Here is a 14387-nt window from a genome sequence, read left to right on the forward strand (position 1 = left end):
CTGGAAGAATTACTCCAGTGAACAAATGAAGAAGATAAACTTACAAGGATGATGATACAATAGCAACTTCAAAAACTTCACAGAAAATTATTTGAATAACAAAAAATTAAGATTACTGGGGAAAAAATGATGAATCCTCATATATGTTTTGCACATTTTGCCCTCTTCATAACTGTGTTGTAATGGTAAAACAGAGAGCTTGAGTAGCCAAAACAATTTTGAAAAAGAACAAGTTAAACGTCTTTCAAGCTTATCACAAAGATACTATAATCAAAACAATGTGGTATTTGTATAAATACAGACAGCTAGACCAATGGAATAGAATTAGAGAGCCCGGAAATAAACCCTCACAATCACAGTCACTTGATTCCTGATGAGGGAACCAAGACCATTCAATGGGAAAAAAGACAGCATTTTCAAAACGATTTTGGGAAAACTGGATATCCACATGCAAAAGAACAAAGCTGTACCCTTACCTTACACCATACACAAAAATTAACTCAAAATGGATCAAAGATCTAAATGTGAGGGCAAAAACTATAAGTCTTAGAAGAAAACACAGAGTAAAAGCTTCATGACATTGCATTTAGCAGTAATTTCTAGCAAATTTAGGGGAAAAAAATTTTTCCTCCACCTTCTTGGGATCCCTGGCTAGGTGTGAAAATTAAACTGACCAAGACAGAGTAACAGGAGAAAGCATACACATTTATTTAATATAAGGAAATCAAGATCTGAACAAACAGTTAAACCTGAGTATTTTTATGCTAGGTTTGATGAAGAGTGTCTAGTCATGGAGAAATATAATAGGGCAAGGAGTATGAGGTGCGTATAGTAAACTGGGGGTAACTTAGCAAGGCCCATTTGGATTTTTGGTGGCATCTCGTTGTCTTTGGAGATAAAGATGCTCCTTTGCTTCATACAGGGAGACCACTTCCCACATAAGGACTTTATGACCTACTTCATGGGTGAAAGGTTAGGGGAGGGTCAAAGTAACCTTCCTACTTCTGCTGTTTTCTCAAACTCCTTCAACTTAAAAGATTAAATATGCCAAGGTGCCATACTTTAGTGTAGCATGTTCTGAACCCCATCAGATATGACACCAAAGGTACAGCCAACCAAAGTTAAAATAGATAAATTGGACTACATCAAAATTTAAAACGTCTGTGTTTTAAATTTAAATCAAGGACACAATCAACAGAGTGAAAAGACAACCCATGGAATGGGAGGAAATATTTGCAAACCATATATCTGACAATGAGTTAAAACCCAAAATATACAGACAACTCCTAAGATTTAAGAACAACAACAGTAACAAAAACAACCTGATTCAAAAATGAGTAAAGAACCTGAATAGACATTTCTCTAGAGAAGACACATGAATGGCCAATAAGCACATGAAAAGATATACAACATCTCTAGTCATTAGGGAAATGCAAATCAAAACCACAATGAGTCTCCTGCTGCAGTGACACGAGTGGGAGCACCTGGACCGCGGGCTTGGAGTGACAGTTCCTGGACTGCTTTAAGAAATGGCAGACAAGCCCGACATGGCGGAAATTGCCGGCTTCGATAAGGCCAAGCTGAAGACGATGGAGACGCAGGAGAAGAACACCCTGCCAACCAAAGAGACCATTGAGCAGGAGAAGCAAGCGAAGTGAAATTTCCTAAGAACCTGGAGGATTCTCCACCCCCATCATCTTGGAGACCTTAGTCATGCTGTGGAGGAAGAGCCACCTGCAAGATGGACACGAGCAACAAGCTGCACTGTGAACCTGGGCACTCCGTGCCAATGCCACTGGCCCGTGGGTGTCTGAGGGGACCCTCCAATCGGACTGCTAAATTCTCGGTTTGCCCTGGGCTATGATAGAAAATTATTTGTATGATTAATGAAAATAAAACACACCTCGTGGCATGGAAGAAAAAAGAAAAAACCCACAATGAGACATCCACCTCACACCCATTAAGGTAGCTACTATAAAAAGGAAAAAAAAAAAGAAGGAACAACTGTTGACAAGGATGTAAAGAAATCAGAACCCTTGTGCACTATTAGTGAGAATGTAAAATAGTGCAGTCACTGTGGAAAAGAGTATGGCGGTTCCTCCATATGATCCACCAAGTCTACATTTGGGGATACACTCAAAAGAAAGCATGGTCTTGAAGAGATATTTGTACACTCATTGTCCTAGCAGTACTATTCACAATAGCCCAAGGATGGAAACAACCCAGTGTCCACTGACAGATGAATGGATAAACAAAATGTGATGTACACATACAACAGAATATTATTCAGCCATAAAAAAGAAAATTCTGACACGTGCTATATAATCTGTTTAAACCTAAAAGACATTATGCTAAGTAAAATAAGCCAATTACAAAAAGACAAATACTGTGTGATTGATTACACTTATAAGAAGTATCTAGGTAGTCAAAGTCACAGGAACAGAAAATACAATGGGGACTTCTCTATCAGTCCAGCAGTTAAGACTCTGCACTTCCACTGCAGGGGTGCGGGTTCGATGCCTGGTCGGGGAAGATCCCACATGCCCTGAGGTACAGCCAAAAAGAAAAAAAAAAAAAAAAAAATACAATGGTGGTTTCTAGGAGCTAGGGGGAAGGAGACATGGAGAGTTGTTGTTTAATGGCTATGTAGTTTCAGTTCTGCAAGATTAAAAATTTCTGGAGATTGCTTGCACAACAATGTGAATATACTTAACACTATTGAGCTATACACTTGAAAATGGTTTAGATGGCAAATTTTATGTTATGTGCATTTTTTTAAGTATTTCTTTTATTTTTAATTTTTTATAAATTTATTTAGTTTTGGCTGTGTTGGGTGTTCATTGCTGCGCGCGGGCTTTCTCTAGTTGCAGAGAGTGGGGGCTACTCTTCGTTGCAGTGCACAGGCTTCTCATTGCAGTGGCTTCTCTCGTTGTGGAGCACAGGCTGTAGGCACGTGGGCTTCCATAGTTGCGGCACATGGGCTCAGTAGTTGTGGCGCACGGGCTTAGCTGCTCTGTGGCATGTGGGATCTTCCCAGACCACGGCTCGAACCCATGTCCCCTGCATTGGCAGGCGGATTCTCAACCACTGCGCCACCAGGGAAACCCCTGTTATGTGCATTTTACCACAATTTTTTAAAAAATATCAAAAAGAGTTCAGGGGAAACAATGATAAAAATCTAAAAGGACCTTGAGTTCAGACTGCTTGCCAAAAGAATCTTTAAATTTTCACTCCACGTTGAAGCGCCCAAGACTGGCTTCTTGGGGGCTTCCCTGATGGTGCAGTGGTTAAGAATCCGCCTGCCAATGCAGGGGACATGGGTGAGCACATTCTTATGTCACCACCATGCCTATTAGCATTAGACAAATTGTCTCTAAATTTTAATCCTATACTTCTATTCATCTGTTTATTGGTTTAAAAATGTAATTTATGTATAAATTAAATATATGCATTACTGTACTAATAAATCTTGATTTTGTCACATATCAGCTAATGTTCCTATGCCAGTTTCTTAACCTACCTTTGCTTCAGCTTCCTGATTCTTTAAATGGGAACACTAGTATATATATTAGGTGTTGTGAGAGTTAAAATAATTAATATATGCAGAGCATTTGTAACAGTACCTGGTAAACAATAAAATGTATGAAGTGCTAAATATAATTAGGGTTGTATCTATAAGAAGATGCACAAAAATAAACTTTAAAGAAAATAAGAAATATGAGTTAAATTTTATTTTAGTTTACTTATTAATGACATAAACTTTTTTGCCTTACTTAAAAATATTACTAATATCACTAATTTTAGCAAGAGAAATATGATTCAACATGTTCCATTGTTTTTGAAAGTCCGGATATAACATTTTGTGATACAGTGATTTGATGGACTGTTTCTAAATTTATTTTGGTTTTTGATTTTAATAACTGCCTAGTTGAAAAATATACTTCACAAAGAAACACAGGTCCTTGTGGAAAAAGTATACTCATATATAAGTGTTGATATCTGATCAATAAATTTCCATCTTCTATAATGTTACTTTTTTTTTTACAAAATTAATGGAAGGTATTTAATATTTGTATTTTTCACAAATGGTCTTAAAACCTACCTAAAGTCTTCATTTGGAAGATTTTTAAACAGATTAGAAAGTTCAGTTTCACAGCCTTATTAACATTGAAATATAAGAGTTTTATAGGTAAAATAAATCAGTCAATCTCAGGAACAAAAATCACATAGTGATGAAAATATTTTTAAACATGTTTTCCAAACTATTTCTCCAAAGCATGAGCTTTCTTCAAAAAGCCGTTATTTTCTCATTTATGGTCAAAAACATCACTTTCACTTCAAAAACACTGGTTAAGTGGGTATATTTTGTCAAAAAAAAAAAATGCTGCTAGATAACATATCACCAATAGCCATTGTTTTTAGCTCATGACATACCTGAAAAAGAATCCAAACCAGGAGGGGGCATGCTGCCCTTCCATTTTTTTGTTGTTATTGTTGGCTTGAATTATTAGGATCATTTTGACCAGCAGTTTCTTTGCAGGAAATATTTTAAGTCACTTGTACACTTTAAGAGTGTTAATTTACCATAATCAGTAATGTAGTGCGTAAATCCATTTCACCAAGAATATATAAGCTGTAATATGTCACTGTCTGTTCAGATGACGTAGCCACCACCAACTCTGAGTTATAGAGCTCTCATTCCTCTTGCAGACCATGTGACACAGAATTATCTGCCTTACTGATTAAGTGATGGAGTCAGTATCAATCATATTAAATACTAGTAAAGCTTAGTTCATTTCCATTTTCTCAAAATAAAATCTAAATAGAGATTGAAGTTCTAATATTTTCTTCAGCCACCTCAAGGGATAGTCTTGCACATCCCTAGAATGTACACACCCTATTTTGCAAATGACAGCACTAAGCTGTCTCATGCCAACAGTGCCACCACGTGGTTACAAAAGAATAATATGATTCATGTTTTTTCTCAGACCTCTATTCTTCCCATTAAGGAGACGCAAGCACTAACAGCTTTCCTCTTTCTGTCCTTCACTATCCTTATTATCAAACTCAAACATATTAATACATACACACACTTTTAAACTCCATTTCTCTCTTGTTTCACATATTCCCCCATGAATGTTCCTCTTCCCCACTCTTCTTTTGTTTCTGTGAATTGAAACATTAATCATTCCTTATAAGCATAAACATAGTTACTAGTCATATGCCAGAGATAGAAACTATCCATTTTCATCTAAAATTAAACAAGTACCAGTATTCTCAATTTCAAAAGCTTTTATAGATTCTTAGATGGCTCTTTCAGAATTAATATTTTTCACTTAAACTTCTACCCACATCTTCATCTTCTCCTAATTGTATCTGTTTGCCTTAAACATTAGCATTCAAAAAACATGTTTCCATCTTTTTCCTATTCAATTTTGATATCATTCTGTTTCAGGAGTTTCCGGTTCCTGGTAAGATGGAGTAAGCACAATCCACTCTGCCTCTCCCACTAAATGCAGCTGTAAAACCTGGACAAAATGTGTGAAACAGCTACTTGAGAACTCTGAGATGTAAACAGTAATGGGAAGATTGGAAAAGCAGACCACCATCTGAAGTACCACCAAACCAAAAATTACCAAGTGGCAATTTTTTCATTCTTTTTTCCTCTGGTATCTCCCAGCCTGAGCACAGTGCAGCCTGAAACCCAGAAATTAGTATCAGCACAAACAGAGAGCTCCAGAAGAAGCCCTTAGATCTGCCTCAAGCAGGGAAAAGAGAACTCTAACACTGAAATAAGAGAGTGTGTAAATTTTCCTCATCTTTTTTTTTTCTTTTCTGTCTTCTCACACTTCAGACCCCAAGCAATGCAATGGTTGTGGTAGCAGCAGCACCTTTGGGAGACCACTGAGTGGGTAGAGTGTTGGGGGTCCTTCTCCTCTAATCAGTGGAGCTGTAATTCCAAGAAGGTGGGGTGACTCCCGCGTGATTTTTACTCTCTCTCTGTCCTCCAAGCAGTTGGCCCTGGATGTGTATGTACATAGTCACAAATATGTGCAGCAGGGCAGGATTAATGAAAGCCTTAGCTTTCTAGCTAACGAAGCAAAAGGGGGACACCCAGGGAACAAGTATCTGTAGATTGCAAAGGAAGGAGACCAAGAAAGTGACCCCATAAAGTTACTCATGAACTCCTAGATGTCACCCCTAACTGTCCATGCCTGGATGTGATCTTAATCAGCATTTCAAAGAATTTAAGAACCAAACATCCAGAAAGGCAACTGCGTACATCACAGGCTGACCCCTGGGTGGCACACATGTGACAGATCTAATTGGAACTGCAAAGTCTTTAAAATCTGAACTGACGTTGGAACTATAGCCCGCAGAAGGCAGATTGGAACTTAGAGCCTGAACCTAACCAGGTCAATTGCCTAGTAAAACAAGAATATCTATGTTTTCAAATAGGATTTAAATGAGGTCAAGGGTCTCCCAATGTAACATATGAAATGTGCAGGATACAATTCAAGATTACTCAGCATATGAAGAACCAGGAAATCCTCAATGACAATCAACAGACAGCAACCTCAAGATGACACAGGGTTATGATCTCAATTGTGTTCCCGCAAAATTCATAGTTGAAGCCCTAACCACCAGTACCTCAGGATGTGACTATATTTGGAGACAGAGCCTTTAAAAAGGAGAATAAGTTAAAATAAGGCCATTAGGGTTGGCTCTAGTTCAATGTAATCACTGTCCTTATAAGAAGAGGAAACTTAGACATACAGAGAGACACCATGGATGCCTCTGTACAGAGAAAGACCACATGAGACACAGTAGGAAAACAGCTGTCTGTCTGCGAGCCAAGGAGAGGGGCCTTGGGAGACATCAAACCTGCTAGCACCTTAATCTTGGACTTCCAGCCTCCAGAACTGTGAGAAAATAATTTTCTGTTGTTTAAACCACCCAGTCTACGGTATTTTGTTAGGGCAAACTAAGCAAAGTAATATACACTGATATTATAATTTTCTGGCAAAGACTTTAAAACAGCTGTTTTTAAAATGCCACAATAAGCAATAGCAAGTATTCTTGAAACAACTGGAAAAGTAGAAAATCTCAGCAAAGAAATAAAAAAATTGAGTGGAAATTTTAGAAATATAAAGTACAATAACCAAAAATATATATATATATAAATAAACTCACTAAATGGACTCTGAGATGACAGGGAAAACAGTGAATCTAAAAATAGATCAATAAAACTCATCCAATCTAAACAACAAAAGGAAAAGAGACTGAACAAAAATTAACAGTCACAGGGACCTGTGAGAAAAAAAAAGTCCTAAAATTAAGGTCACTTGAGTCCCAAAAAAGAAGAGAAGCAAGATGGTGCTTAAAAAAAAAAAAAAATTGAGGAAATAATGGCTAAAGACTTAATAATAACGACTTAAACCTACAGATTCAATAAGCTAAGCAAAACTCTTATAGGAGAAACTCAAAGAAATCCATACACAGGCACATCATAATTAAACTTTTGCAAACTAATAAAGAAAAATATCTTTAATGCAGCCACAGAGAAATGATGCCTTACCTATAGGAGAAATTCAAATGACAGATTTCTTAACAGAAACCACAGAAGATAGAAGAACTGGAGTTCTTGGAAATGATACCAAAAGCATGACTCATAAAAAAATTATAAGGTGAACTTCATTAAAATTAAAAACTTTGCTCTGCAAAAGACATTATTAAATGATTGAAGAAACAAGTTACAAACTAGAAAAAAGTATTTTCAAATTAGATATCTGACAAGAGCTATGTAGATATAGATATAAAGAACTCTCTAAACTCAATGTTAATTTTAAAAACCCCATTTTTTAAAAAAATAGACAAAAGAACAGATACTTCCTTAAAGAAGATACAGTTGTGGCAAATATGCATATGAGAAGATGTTCAACATAATGAGGCAGTAGAGAAATGCAAATTTAAAGTATAAGATGCCACACTACATACCTATTAGAATGGCTAAAATAATTTTTTTTAATTTTAATTAATAATAAGCACTTGTGAGTATGTGGAGCAACTGAAACTCTTGAACATTGCTGGTAGGAATGGAAAATGGCACAGCCACACCGGAAGACAGTTTGGCAGTTTCTTATAAAATTAAGCATATATATATTGTATGACTCAGTAGTTCTACTCCTGGACATTTCCCCTTGAGAAATAAAATCTTGTATTCACAGAAAAATCTGTATATGAATGTTTATTCTCAATTACCAAAAACTGGAAACCCAAATGTTCTTCAACCGTAAACTGGATAAACAAACTTTAGTATATTCACACGATGAAATACTACATAACATTAAAAAGAAACAAACTATTGATACAGGCAACAATATGGATAGATCTCAACAGAATTATGCTGGGTGGAAAAAACCAGTCCCCAAAGATTCCATTTATGTAACCGTCTTGAAGTGACGGAATTACAGTGATAAAGAATAAAACAGATCAGTGGTTGTCAGGGTTAGGGACAGGGCTGTTATTTTAAAGGAATATCACAAGGTAGTTTGGGGGAGCACTGCAACTGTCCTGTATCCTGATTATAGAGGGGGTTACATAAATCATACATGTTAAAATTCAAAGAACTATATACCTGACAGTCAATTTTCCTCTACGGTAATTTAAGAAATGAAATCAATCAATGAAAAGTATACTCTTCTGTTTTACTTAGCTATTCATTTGGTAACATTATTACTCTTCCAAAATTTGTATTGCCAGTTATCAGTTACATTGTTGGAAAAATGAGCCTTTGTCAACTAGCCTAGAAAATCTAAACACAACTTATCACACTAGTTTTAGGGAAAAACATATTTCGAGTTTCCATCATTCCTTGACAATGAAGGATAACTTCAATTCAGAAGGCAGAGAAGCAAGATGAGGGCCAAGTGAAGACTAAGATGAAGGTACGCAGAGAGAGTGGTGCCAGAAGAGCTAACCAAACAAAGTGAGCGGGTGTGGGTCCTCCAGGAAGAAAGGAGAGACTTCCTCAGACGGAATACATCAGACCTGAAGGGAGTTTGAGCTTTCAATTAGTGGCTCATTTACCTGAAAGCACCTGAGGAGAATGTTGCAGAAAGAAAGAGACTGATCTTTTCAGTCACCACATTTTATGATAGCTTGACTACTCTCCCCCACCTGTTTTAGCCAGTTCAGGCTGCTATCACAGAACACCACAGACTGGGTGGCTTCTAAACAACAGAAATGTATTTCTCACAGCTCTAGAGGCTGGGAAGTCCGAGATCAAGGCTCCAGTAGATTCAGTGTCTGCTGAGAGCCTGCCTCCTGGTGCAGGCAGGACACCTCACTGTGTTTTCACCTGGCGGAAGGGGTGAGGGAGCTCTCTGGAGTCTCCTTCTAAGGCCACTAATCCATTAGTGAGGGCCCTGCCATCATGACCTAATCACTTCCCAAAGGCCCAGCTCCTAATACCATCATCTCCACGGGTAGGATTTCAACATGAATTTGGGGGAAACATAAACTTCAGCAGTTATGGTAAATTCTAGAGATAATGTTTTTTATCTCAGATATATAAACATATATATACACATAGACACATAATACATATATTATGTGCAGTTAGGAGTTCAACATATGAATTTGGGGGGCCACCAGCAACAGTAGTTATGGTAAATTCTAGAAATAACCCTTTTTTTTACCTCAGATACATAAACATATATATACATATACACATATACATGCATAACATGTATATATATTAGGTGTAGTTAGGACCTCAACATATGTATTTTGGGAGAGCACAAACGTGAGGAGTTATGGTAAATCCTAGAAATAACACTGTTTTCCACATCTGTGTAAACATATATATGCATATATACATATACACACACATATATATGCACACACACTGTACATAATATACATCTTATGTGCCACGTGGGTGAGGACGACAGGGCCTGGCCGCGAGGAGAAGCGCGGGAAGCACACGCAGGGCCTACCTGTCCCAGGGATCTTAGGGGAGGCGCCTTCCGCAGCGGCTGTTTCAAGGTGTGAGCAGACGCTTGGGAAGAAGGAGCTAATCATTCGGGCGAGAAGGTTCTTAGGACGCGGTCTGGGGGTCGTGGTCCAGCCCACAGTCTGGTAGGTCCTTGAGGGCTCGAGCGGAGAATCTGACAGAAACGTGCATTTTAGACGTGCAACTTAGACAGGGGTTGCTGTCTAAGTCGACGTCGCCGCGGGAACGGCCAACGGCCGGAGGCCGGAAGACAGAGCAAAGCCCTGGGAAAATGGAGTCGATCCCGCAGACCGTCAGCTTCTCGCGGTACCTTGAGGCAGGATCATCCAGAGGTCATGACCTCAGGTTGACCCGGAGGTGGACCAGGAAGTGAGGCTCCTCGCCCTCCCCTGGCTTTGGAGTGCCCGCCCACAGTTCCTTCCCACAGTGGGAGCCGTTTTCAAGGACGCAGCTTTGAGAGAGTGGGGTGCCACTGAGACCCTTTGGATGGTGTAGGTGACTGGACCCCATTAAAGCCTTTCTATAAACTTGAGATTCTGGCGAGCAGGGGTGGAGATCTACTTGCAAGGATGAGCAAATAGCACGTTATCATCGTTTGTATAAATAAAAATATTTTTAGTTAAAAGAAAAATATATATGTAATTAAAATTACGATAAAAGTTGACATTCGTGCTTTCCTGGTGGCGCAGTGGTTGAGAGTCCGCCTGCCGATGCAGGGGACACGGGTTTGTGCCCCGGTCCGGGAAGATCCCACATGCCGTGGAGCGGCTGGGCCCGTGAGCCATGGCCGCTGAGCCTGCGCATCCGGAGCCTGTGCTCCGCAACGGGAGAGGCCACGACAGTGAGAGGCCCGCGTACCGCAAAAAAATAAAAAAATATATATATATACACCCTGTGCCCTCCCCCCGGTCTGCACCCCTACTGTTCTAACCAGGGGAAGACAGCCACATGCCATGAGGCTTTTCGAGCAGCCCTGAGCAGAGGCCCTCCTGGAGAGGGACTGAGGCGTCCCATCAACAGCCAGCAGCTGGGTAAGCAGACCCCTGTGATGGCCACCTCCAAGGTGAATTCTCCAGCCACGGCCAAACCTTCAGAGGTCCAGCCAACATCTTATTGCAGCCTCATGAGAAACCCCACGCCAGAACAGCCCAGCCAAGCTGCTCCTGGATTCTGAAGTCACAGAAACCGTAAAGGTTAGTACATAATTATTGCTGCTCTAAGCCACTAAGTTACGCAGCATTAGATAACTAATGCAAAGCCTATAGGCATCAGACTTCACATACATTATCCTATTTAATTCTCATAAAGTAGAACATCTCATTTTACAGATGAGGAACCTGCTGCCTGGAATTATTGAAGAATTTATCACATGGTCATGGGAGCTGGTCCACAGCCCTGCTGGGCTTTATACTCAGGATAGGTTATGTAGGTCATATGACTACATGTCAGGCCCTGGGGACACAGTCATGGAAACTGGTGAGTGAAGTGTTGATCAGAGGGAGAGGCTCCTGAACAGGAGAAGGGGAAACATCATCAAGTTCTGTGGGAAGAATGGAAGGAGCTAAATTAGCAACGTCAGTAGCAAGTCTGCAGGTCAGCTTGAACTTGAGGGTAAGGAATGAGAACTTTGGCAAAGAGGAAAGCAAAACAAGGTGAGAAAAATAATATAAATAAATAAAATTCAAAAAAAATACCCAAAAACGGTTATATCCTTTTAATAGCAAATGAGAGGGTAGCCAGGGACACAGTAGGAATCAGTCCAAGTGGAGTAAGAGTCTCTATCAAAACTACACCGCTCATTTTCTGTTACTAGTTGCCCTGGCAATAGGATCCCCACCTTATTGTAATGATATTTAAATGAGAAAAGTGCATGATACTCACATGTGTCTAGTTACCTTCACCTTCTTAGGAGGTCTGAGTAAAATTTGGGCAGAGTTTTGTCCCAGAAAAAGAATTATACCAAAAAAGGAAACTAGGAGAATATGACTCATGGTCTGGGGCTCAGCCTCCCAGGAAGATCTTCCAGATACCCCTGATCTGTTTCTTTCCCTCATAACGCTGGTAGGAGTCAGTGTTAAGTAATAAGGCTTGCACCTTTTCATGTCTGGTGCATTCTGGTTTTAATCTAAAGGAAACCCTGTAAATCAGGGCCCCAGCCTGCCCAGCTGCTCCCTCCCAGAACTCTGTGTGAGGGATTAGAATCCTGTAGGTGCCCTGCTGTTTGGACAGCTCTGCCGGCTTTGACCATTCCTGAGAGTCGGGCTGGCTAAAAAGAGTATATTTGCTTCCTAGAGCTGCCATGACAAAATACCGTAAACTGGGTAACTTAAAACCACAGAAATATATTATCTTATAGTTCTGGAGTCTAGAGTCTGAAATCAGGATGTCAGGAGAGCCGTGCTCTCTCTGAAGTCTTGTGTAGGGGGATCATTCCTTGACTCTTGCTCGCTTCTGGTGGTTTTCTGGCAATCTTGAGTGATTCCTGACTGCCAGCTGTAGCACTTCAACCCCCGCCTTCATTGTCACATGGCCATTTTCTCTGTATGTGTCTATGTGCCTTCTAATTAGGACACCGGTCATATTGGAGTGGAGCCCACCCTAATGACCTCATCTTAACTGGATTACATCTGGATTACATCTGCAAAAAAAAAAAAAAAGATGTAAGGTCACATCCTGAGGTATTGGGGGTTAGGATCTCTGCAGGAGAATGTGGTGGGGTAGGGGCACAGTTCAACCCATAGCGGAAAGGAAGTAGGACCCACAGTCAGGAGAAATAGGCCAATGGAGAAATGACCCAAAATGAATACCCCAAGGTGATTCACACTTTATATACACCCACCTGCACCCCCGTGACAGTCCTTCTTCCCTTAGCTCCTCACGTCCCTTGCAGTCCTCACAACACTACAGTTAATCTAAGAGATAAGGTGCCAGGCTGCAAGGATGAAGATTTGGCTTGGCAGGACTCTGCCTCTGGCTGAGTGTGTGACTTTTCCAAGTTGCCCACCTGTGCACCTGATCAGTGACCTTCAGATGAGTGTCCCTCAAACATACAGCAGCTCGTGAGTCACTTGAGCTTTGGTCAGGCATTCACGCTGGGCAGGAGTTTCATCAGCACAGCAGACAGGTTACGCCCTAGACAGGCTCTGGGTCTCAGGTGCATTTTCTAGCTCCCATCGTCACATCTGCAACTGATCCTTTAGGAAAGGGAATAGGCAAAAGGAACTCTAGTCCAAAAATACTTAGGGGACAATATGGAAATGGCATGCATCACTCCTGGTCACATTCCATCGTCCAGAATCAGCTACATGGTCACACTCAGAATCCAGGGATGCTGAGAAACGGTTTCTAGCTGGGTGGCCATGTGTCCGGTTAAAAATCAGGAGTTCTATTATTAAGGTAAAAGGCTAGAATGAATATTAGTGAAAAACTGTCTGTTGCATTCTTTATACATGTTTTTTTATATTGTGAACTTCTGTGCCATAATTTTTGAAAATTTTATTTTAACATTCGCATAGTTTTCAACCACATAGTTTTATAATAACATCATTATTTTCCTCTTGTTAGACATTTATAGTGTTAAACTTTTGACATTAGAAGTAATGCTACAAAGAAAAAACTCACCAATCTTTGTGCAATTCTCTGATTATCTCCTTATGATAATCTCCTGAAAGGTTTTCCTGAGGCCCCTTGACCCAGGTCTTTGATCCAGGGACCAAATTAGCCTGAAGAACTGCTGATCCAGGTCATCTTTGAGAAAAGTGAGTTTCCTATGGTCTTAGCACATTCTGCCCTTCCCCCATGCCACCTTGCTTTGTCCAGCTCTTCTTCTAGGCCCAGGGCTGGCTACCAGCAGCAAGCTACTTGCTTGGGAGATAATTTGTAGCCAGATGTGCCATTGCTAGATGTTTTCAGAGGGTTTGATTTGAAGGGTTTGCCTTGAAATTGTGTCCCGTGCATCCTTACTATTTTTACTCATCAACTGTATTTGCACCCTGCTTCACAATTTGCAAGACGCTTAACTACACATGATCTCATTGGCTGGGTCCAACAGTGATTTTTCTGAAACACAAATCTGATACTACCACTTTCATGGCTTAAACTCTTTGAAGAACCCTTGGCATTCTCCGATTCAAATCTAAATTCCTTAACATGATTTATAAATCTCTCTGACTGACACATCAATTAGCTTTTACCTAATAATAATAATAACTTAATGGATGAAAACAAAAGCCATTTATTTAGCTTGTGATTCTGTGGTGCTTTGAGCCAGTATCAGCAGGGCTCACTTATCCATCCATGGGCAACTGCAGGTCAGCTGTGTGACTCTGTTTCTGAAGATAGCTGGCTGTAGACTGGGGTGACCAAGAAA

At 40.0% G+C, this 14387-nt stretch overlaps 1 protein-coding gene and 1 long non-coding RNA gene across 21 annotated transcripts in view; both read right to left on the bottom strand.

Moving 5' to 3' along the window:
- LOC307176302 (uncharacterized protein) overlaps positions 1 to 10462 on the bottom strand; it is a 619483-nt gene extending 609021 nt beyond the window's left edge. For all 19 annotated transcript variants that reach the window (XR_013824694.1, XR_013824695.1, XR_013824696.1 and 16 more), the window contains exon 1: positions 10002 to 10462. The gene's annotated coding sequence lies outside the window, so the exon portion shown is untranslated. The remainder of the gene's footprint in view (positions 1 to 10001) is intronic.
- A 1130-nt stretch (positions 10463 to 11592) lies between these two features.
- The window catches only part of LOC307176245, a 33827-nt gene continuing 31032 nt past the window's right edge, over positions 11593 to 14387 (bottom strand). For both annotated transcript variants that reach the window (XR_013824650.1, XR_013824651.1), the window contains 2 exons: positions 13023 to 13212; positions 11593 to 12645 (listed from right to left, as the gene is read on the bottom strand). This is a non-coding gene — a long non-coding RNA (uncharacterized lncRNA). The remainder of the gene's footprint in view (positions 12646 to 13022; positions 13213 to 14387) is intronic.

Source organism: Stenella coeruleoalba (assembly GCF_951394435.1).
Source record: "Stenella coeruleoalba genome assembly, chromosome: 17".
Classification (NCBI taxonomy): Eukaryota; Metazoa; Chordata; class Mammalia; order Artiodactyla; family Delphinidae; genus Stenella; species Stenella coeruleoalba.